Source organism: Macrobrachium nipponense, chromosome 33 (assembly GCF_015104395.2).
Source record: "Macrobrachium nipponense isolate FS-2020 chromosome 33, ASM1510439v2, whole genome shotgun sequence".
Lineage (NCBI taxonomy): Eukaryota > Metazoa > Arthropoda > Malacostraca > Decapoda > Palaemonidae > Macrobrachium > Macrobrachium nipponense.
The window spans coordinates 38,732,080-38,741,122 of record NC_087219.1 but is presented as its reverse complement, the minus strand read 5'-3'; positions in this window follow the sequence as shown (position 1 = coordinate 38,741,122).

Here is a 9,043-nt window from a genome sequence, read left to right as displayed (position 1 = left end):
TTATTAATCGTATCATTGATGTTTGTTACTTTTGATGTTGGTGTATATAGCGTGTGAAGTAAAAGGAATCTTGAACATATATAGCATTGTGCTTTATCTTAAGAAACACGTTACGTTATGGCTTTAATGTGTTGTAAAAACGAGATTACAGTCTTGGAGCTTTTGCGATGCTAGTTTTTATTAGTAGTAGTATTTTTTTTACTTGACCTCACTGCATTTCGTCCCAGGAAGAATAGATTGAAAAATAACCACTTCCTCAAAAATTGGAATAAAGAAGCGCCATTTTTGTGTAATTCAAGACATTTTAATGCATTAGTAAACTGCCATGCATCGTATTTTCTCTGAAATATGACCCGGCTATCATAAAACAAAATGTATCATATTTCCACGAAAATATGGCCCCGTTTATGTTAAAACACCAGGTATCACAATTTCTTAAAAATCTCGCCCGGTTGTCATAATATACCAGGTATCACATTTTCTCTTAAAATACTGCCCTGTTTCAACTCAAAGGTCCGGGAGCTAATGGGTCCGGTTAGTGTCAAATATCCAAGAGGGGCGCTTGAAAAAGTTATGATATATTAATATTTTGCCCCACTATACAATTATAGTAGGTAGCGGTTAAGCCTCTGTGTGTTTATTTAACTTTGCTTCTCTGATTAGTGTGAATAGCATATTCTCGATTTTAAACAGATTGGAGATTCGGGTATTATTCCTCTTAGATTGGAACCGAGACAAACGCAGCAGCACTGTGCCAGAGGCTGTTGTCATCCCATCGCTCAGACCCATTCAAAACTCACTGCAGCCAAGCGGTCTTTCCCTCCCCGCCCCCCTTATCCCCCCCTCCCCAACCATCCCAGACCACCCCCCCAAATAATAATCTTAGGTCTCAAACTCCCTTCATTAGGCCATGTCTCAGACACTTATCTCCCCCATTATTATCACCAAAACCGCCATTATCACCACCACCACCGCCGCACAGCCATCAACACCATCGCCATCACCACCATCATCATCATCAACATCAGACATCATCACTAGCGCCGCCATCATCCTCCGCCACAGCCACCAGCCACTACTACATTACTCCTTACGCCTCGACCGCTAATACTTGGTGACACACAAACATTTGTCTCCCTCTGCAGAGGTCTGAAATTAGCTACGCCGCCATGCTTACCAGCCCTCCCGTCCCTCTCCCCTCCCATACCCCCGTCCTCAAGGGGGTGGGGGTGGAGATCCTTGCTTGGATCTCCAGACGACAGCGGGCGTTTTCGCATTTGATCATCCCTGTGTCCCCCACGAATTTCCTCGCGAGGGCTTCCCATCGTCCCGTTTCCAGTTCTGAATGATCCCACTCAGTTCGAATAGGTTGTAACTTTTATCATTCCAGCATCATTAGCAGAAGAAATTCTCTCTCGCATAGTTTCAAGGACTGAGAAATTCCCCAAAAGTACGACAACTTCCTGCCTGGGTGAACGATGCTCACAGAGGAAAGTCCAGGGGCCGGACGGGGTTGCCGCCGATTGCCGGCTACTTTGAGCCTCGTCTTAAGTGCAGCGATTCCCGCCTTCCAGCTCGGCTCTCATTCCTATCAATACCAGGTGAAAGGAACGCGATGTGAAGGGCTAATTGATTCCGTGTAACGTCCACCTCCCTTTTTAGGATAAACGTCGAGAATTTTGATGTTTTTTCTTATTTAAAAATATTTTTTTATTCGTGTGCTATAAGGTGACCCGTGGGCTGTTAGGTCTCGCGTGAAGTTTTCAAGGTCAACTGATATCAAGATTGTTATTGATTGAGTTTGTAGTTTATATATATATATATATATATATTATTATATACATATATATATATATATATATATATATATATATATATCTATATACACATACATATATGTGTGTGTGTGTGTGTGCGCGCGCGCTTTGGATCACAGAAGCCGTGACACCAGGGAACTCCTTGGATGTCATGTCATGTGACTTCAGTTTACAGTGAATCAAACCAGCTGTACTAGTGTTTTCCACAAGAGGAAATGATTCATTTTAATGCTGATTAGTAACCCCCTTCCCCCCATTCCTCCCTCCTCTCTCATGTACACTTGTTACTGATTTTGTTTACACATGGTTGTTCATTTTATTTGGATATACAATTGGATGTCTTTTTAACAGGCTAAAGCATCGTGCCTCCTACGTTTTGTTTTTGTATAGTACATCCGCATGTCTTACATAACAGCTGCGCCTGCGCAAAAAGTGGCTTTTGAAATGACGGGCCTTAAGCTTGCAGAAGTGAATGAAAATTGTTTTGAGGGAGAGAGAGAGAGAGAGAGAGAGAGAGAGAGAGAGAGAGAGAGAGAGAGAGAGAGAGAGATTCATAATCATGCCAGTTGGGTTGCCCTCTTGTAATTACCAAAAATTGCAGCGGCATAACACAGTAATTATTCAAGCCCTTAAACGAAGTAGTAGTAGTCACGTTTCATGTATCAGCAAAAGGCTGGCAAACATTTTGTGAAATAATTTTTGGGAGAAGAAATAAAAACCAATAATTTTAGGTTTCTGTGGATGACGCTACTCCTCTGTCCTCTGGTTCGAATCCACGAGGTGACGAAAGTATTATCAGCTAAAAAATTTTCCCTTCGGTTAATGTATATGAAAATATATGAATTCCAAGGTAGAGCGAATTGGATATTAAAGGACATTTGTAACTTAATGCTTGTATATGAATTACGGTTTTGTGATATAAAAATTCTTAAATATATTATATATACATATATATCTGTGTGTATGTGCACATACATATAAACCTTTCTCTCGGTCCGATTAACATAGAGAGAGAGAGAGAGAGAGAGAGAGAGAGAGAGAGAGAGGGGGGGGGGGGGGAATCCATCTAACGCCTGGTTATTAAGAGTCAGGAATTAGCGATAAGGAGAAATGAGAACCAGACTTGTGTCCTTGTAAGAGCAGGTCTAAGGATCCAATTAAATTCTCGGTGTCAACCAATAAAAGGAGATAAGGAGCGAGGATTCTCGCAAGCCCTTAAACGAAGAAGAAGAAGGAGAAGGAGAAAAAAAGAGAAAGAAAGAAAAAAAAATTACGATCAGGCACAGATGTCGGGATACAGGGGCCAGGACAGGACAGAACAGGATGTTAGAGGGTCTGTAAGTTAAAGGTGATGTATCCGTGAATTAAAGAATTGGATGAAGGGTGATGATAAAAGTATAAAAAACTAGTTCTAAAAAAAAGTTGATAAAAGTTCTTCGTACGTAGGCTTGATTTGAAGAAATAGAAAATTCAAAATTCAAATTATTTTGCAAATTAAAATAAGATTGTGCGTGTAAATACGAAAGACAGAAGAGTAATATAATGTAAATCAAGGGCGAAATGATTGCATGATATAAAAACGGATACATTAAATTGAAAAATATATATTTGAAAAATAGTATTGCTTATTTGAAAATTTAAAAGCACATAAAATTTCAAACAATTTTAAAATAAATTCTTAAGTAAATAAAGAGAACAAATTAGTGAATCACGCTTCAGTCATACGCAGAAAACAAACAAAAGAAACAGACGTGATACACATTGTGTTTGGAAACGGCGTGGATTCTGGTGGCGAGGAACAGGGTACTCATTGTTCTGAAAAGGAATGTATAGACGAAACAGTGTTGGATTGATTGATCTGATGCTAAAAATAGACGTAACAAAACCATGGTCAAGAGGGGGAATGATTTGAATAAGAGAAAGGTTAGGTCCGAGTCGGTACTGAAGAAGTAACTGATTGAATTGGTGGGTTAGATGAATGTATTACTTTTACTAACGGACTATCAGGAAGGGAAATAGTTTGTGCGGGTCATAAGAAAAATTGCTGAAATTCAAGTCCGTCTGTTTTATTAGGAATTCTCGAACTTGATTTACTCAGTTCCCTCAAGATAATGAGTTCTACAGATGTTTGTGGTGAGAATAGTATTATGTACTTATAATCTCTCTCGTTCTCTGTGATAAGCGTTTCGTATATGAATCTCTCTCTCTCTCTCTCTCTCTCTCTCTCTCTCTCTATTTATATCTTTAATTGCTAGCAGTGCCGGTCTCTTGTTCAATAGCATTATCTTATGCATGCGCGTTGTATTTGTTTATTCAGTTACTATAATTCTCTCTCTCTCTCTCTCTCTCTCTCTCTCTCTCTCTCTCTCTCTCTTCTCTCCAGGATTTGAGAAGCGGAATTCAGCTTGGGAATGGCTTCTGAAAATTACTATTGTGTTTATTGTAGCTGTGATTTTCTCTCTCTCTCTCTCTCTCTCTCTCTCTCTCTCTCTGTCCCTCCTCTCTCCTGGTTCTTGTGTTTTCAAAGCCGCCGTACCTGTTATTGTGTTCTATTTCTTGCAACTGAAAAAAATAATGTTTATCTCTCTCTCTCTCTCTCTCTCTCTCTGTCGAAGCCGCCGTAGCAATGCGACGAGGGCAACTTCTTAGACGACGGCGTTGATGTAATCGCCAATAAATCTGAATGAAGAGAGATTGGGGCGGGCTATTTTCGCAGGTGCTCCAAGATGGGGGAGATCATAATCGCCTCCTTGTTTGCTGAGCAAACTCCCTGAATTAAGAGCTTCACTTCTCCAAAGCTGCCACATGTTTTCATTCCATCTGCTTTGATGGGCCACCTTCAGCAAATAGGGCGAGCAAGAAGAAGAAGAAGAAGAAGAAGAAGAGTGAAATGAGAGCATGATGAAAAGATTTGCTTGAAGAAGCAGTCAAAGCAAAGCATGATGAGGAAATATGTGGGAGGAATTAGAGGGGAGTGAAGCATGTTAGTGGTATAAAGCATGACTAGGAAATATGTGGGAGGAATTAAGGGGGAGGGAAGCATGTTAGTGGTATAAAGCATGGTGAGGAAATATGTGGGAGGAATTAGGGAAAGGGAAGCATGATGTTAGTTGTAAAGCATGTTGGGAGATTAGCGTGCTGGGGCATTGAAAGGAAGGCATGTTCGGGAGACTATCTTGAGACGTAGAAGGGAAGCATGATGGTCATTTTGCTTTGCCTGAAGAAAAAAATCAAAAAAGAAAACAAAAGGACAGCACGTTGGGATATTTGCATGAGGAAAGCATTGAAAGGAAAGCATGTCTAGATTTCCTCGAATCACCAAAAGTGAAGTATGTGTGTTATTGTTGCCGTGAGAATCAGCAAAAGGAAATCGCATTGGGAGATTTACTCGAAAAAGAATTACAATTAAAGCATGTCTGGGAGATTTGCTTGAAGAAGGGTTGACATGAAATCAATTTTGGGAGATTGCTTGAAGAACGATATCAGCTTAAAGAAGCAGCAAAAGGAAGCATGTTAGGTTTCCCTGAAATATCACCTAAAAGAGAGCATGTAAGGAAGGAGTGTTTACCCAAAGAACCATTGAAAGGAAAACTTTCTCTGGAGGGGAAAACCATACTTAGGAAATTTACTTGAAAAGGTAACGTATTGAAAACACCTACTGAAATTTGCTTGAAGAAACGTCAAATGAAAACAGGTTGGACAAAAAAAAAAAAAAAAAAAAAAAACAGTTTTACCCTGAACGAGGCAAGCAAGGACTTTCACTTTGCTTGGTTCATCAGTGTTAAGGCTAAAGTAATCTTGTTATAACTCGTGTAAGTTCTAAATGTGGAATGTTTCTTTGCCACTTACACTAACGCGAAGCTCCCCCCCCCCCCCCCCCCACCCCCCCCCCCCCCCCCCCCCCTCTCATCCCGTGCTTTGCCTTCCTATGTTGCCTTCCTGCCTGTCTGTGGTAATGGGTTTGTATGTATGTGTGCGTGCGCGTTAGAGACATAATTTACCTATCTTCCAAAGACTTTTATTATTATTATTATTATTATTCTATTATTATTATATTTTATTCTTTTATGATTATATTATTATTAGGCTCAAGAATGTTTGCTAAAAATACTACCTTAATTCCCCGTTACACACTCGAGTAATTCATATATTTCAAGTTAGTGTTTTATACGAAACATTTTAAACCTGAATACTTTTTTGGCATTTATTGACCTATGTATTTTTTCAGAATAATACAACTATATTAAGACACTTGAATATTGAATTATATATAATTAATATCATTAAAATCTAAGTGACTAAACGAAAGCCCACGTTTGTTGTAACGATCAAGTATTCTTTGATTTATATTTGATCTTATTCGATTTTGTACCAAGAGATCAAAAGATCCATCTATTCATTCCTTTCATAGACCTTATTTTATTGGCATTTATACGATGAGACCAAAATCGAGCTTTGTCCTGAAAGAAAAATAAAGCTGACCATTCCTTTAAAGATATCGTGGAATTTTATTTTCATTTTTTCTTTGCACATCCGGGAAAAATATGATGAAAATAATTCGCGCTTTCATGAAAAGCTCTCCGTATAGATTCGACATAGTTCATTCCGGAATGATATATTTATCGGCGGGACGCTCTCTCCGTGATCTTGCAGTGAGAGAGTTTACAAATGATCCTTTTTTTTTTCCTGGGAAAATTTTATCTTCATATTTTGGTTAAAGAGAAAGATTTATTTTGTAATTTGACCGTTTTTTATAGTAAGATATTACATATTGCGATTTCCTTTTTGAAAGTCTTGACATAAGGAGATTCATAGAAATTTGATAATATTATTGACTTTAAATAATGATGACTTATTATGTAGGCAACGTGTTTTCTTATTTCTCTGAGTAGGTAGCACTTGACTTTCCTTGTGAATTATGTACATGATTGTTAGTTTCCTGAGGTGGGTTGTAGTAAGGTATCAGCCTCATTCGAGAGGGTGAGAACCAGAAGCCCAGCATCCTATGTAGTCTGTCTTGTCTGTCTGTCTCTCGCTCTTGAAATATAGTATATCGTATGTATGTTGTTGATTATCGTTTGTCCGAGTGCCCTATCTCTCTCTCTCTCTCTCTCTCTCTCTCTCTCTCTCTCTCTCTCTCTCTCTTGAAATATTGTATCGTATGTATGTTGTTGGTTTTCGTTTATTCGCATGCCCAATTCTCTCTCTCTCTCTCTCTCTCTCTCTCTCTCTCTCTCTCTCTCTCTCTCTCTGCCAATATATTGACAGATTACTCACTTAAGATTCAAATTAGATATAATGTTCCCTTCCATCCTCTCTCGCCGTGGCCGAGGGTAAATTTTAAAAGTATGTGTGTATATATTTCTTCATTTCCCAAACTCTCCCCCTCCCCCCGGGCCACTGCCCTATCCCGCCCGTGCTCCCCCTGCCGAAGAGGGGAGGGGGGGGGGGGGAAGAAGCAGCATATCCTCTTAATAGACAAAACCAATAAGTACTGCCTTATTTATCTTTGTTAAGTACATAAACACAGTCCTCATTGTCTGGCCGTATGAGGTGCAGCCGCTCATTTGAGCGATAAATCATTAGGGGTGGTTTCGAGGCTCGAGTTTTTAACTTGCCCTCATTGTGCGGTTGGCTGCGCGGGTCAGCAAAAGCTGCGGCAGCAGCAGCGTGCAGCACAGCACAGCACACAGCACAGCAATCAACACGGATAAGCAGACGGTCCGGTTTGTGTGTGCGATGATCTTGCTGCAGCAGCAGCGGTGGAGAGGAAATATATGGCGTGAATTGCAGAAAAATGTCTTCGCAGATTTCCATAAGTAAGGTCTTTTGGGATCTGTCGCTGGGGGAGTGTGTTGAGAAGTTAGCAGACTTCAAGCGGAAGAACCAAGGGGGTTTGGGGGGGAAGAAGCAGCATATCCTCTTAATAGACAAAACCAATAAGTACCGCACCCCAAGCCCAACCCTCACCTCGAAAAAAAAAAAAAAAATATATTATATATATATTATATATACATATATTTATATGTATATACTATATATATATAGCTGTACATAGATATATATAATTATATTACTATAATTATATATAGAAAAACTATTCAGGATTTCAAGTAGCTTTGTTTTTAAACATGGCATAAAAAGATTAGAAGCAGCACGAGCCTGAAGCAGTCAGATAACCACACCTGCCCCCCCCCCCCTAAAAAAATAAAAGTAAAAATAAAATTAAAGATAAAAAACTTAACTTCTAGCTTGTTATATTGCAATGAGAGGGCTTTTGATATATAAGGTTAAATAAGCCATTATATTTTACGTGCACAGAAGTCCAAGACTCAAATTTTATTAGAGCCGTCTTTATTTACGGTCGGCTGCTGGGGTCAACAGCAGCAAGGAGCCGTAAGGGAAGCAGCAGATAGTGTAATCTGTTTATCAGATTTATTTGGCCGCTGTTGTCAGCATCAGTCAGTATCGGAGATGCATCGAACAGCAGGTAAAGACAAACATTTTGACTTGCGTGCTTGCTTGCTTGCTTCTATAATACTCTTTAGAGAGGTTTTGTAAAAGGCTGCTTTAATTCTGTTTTATTATTATTTTTTTATACGATTCCAAAAGGTGTATTTGTTTCCGGAGTCATTGTCGTCTAGCTGTTCTCCTTTTTCAAGCTGGTCTGGAAATTTAATCCTAAAGATGGTGTAATATAATCATAGTGTACACCTTCTGCTACCTATCTTCATTATTTGTTCATGGGTTGTGAACTCGGGCAAGGAAAACATAATGAAAGTGAGGAGGTCATCGTTATGATGTTGAAATTCCAAGGTGTCACTGTTTTTGCCTTTCAAAATGGGATTGTTTGGAATGAGATGCGTCGTCTACTAAGTTCGAGGCTGCCTTACTAGGCAGTATATACTTGAATACATGCAGCAAAATGCTTTCAGTGAAGGCGACCATAAAGGGACTTTTCCGCCTCTGTAAGTAAAGGACGTCGAGTCGAAAGATCTTGTTTATTTTTCCTTCGAGGCTTATACTATATATATATATATATATATATATATATATATATATATATATATATATATATATATATATAAACTTTTCAGGAAGTCCGAGAGGTAATTTACCAAAATGGTAAAATAATACACTGCTAATTAGAACAGCCATAAAATAGGTTTTTAGAATCTATCTGAATTGTATATATATATATATATATATATATATATATATATATA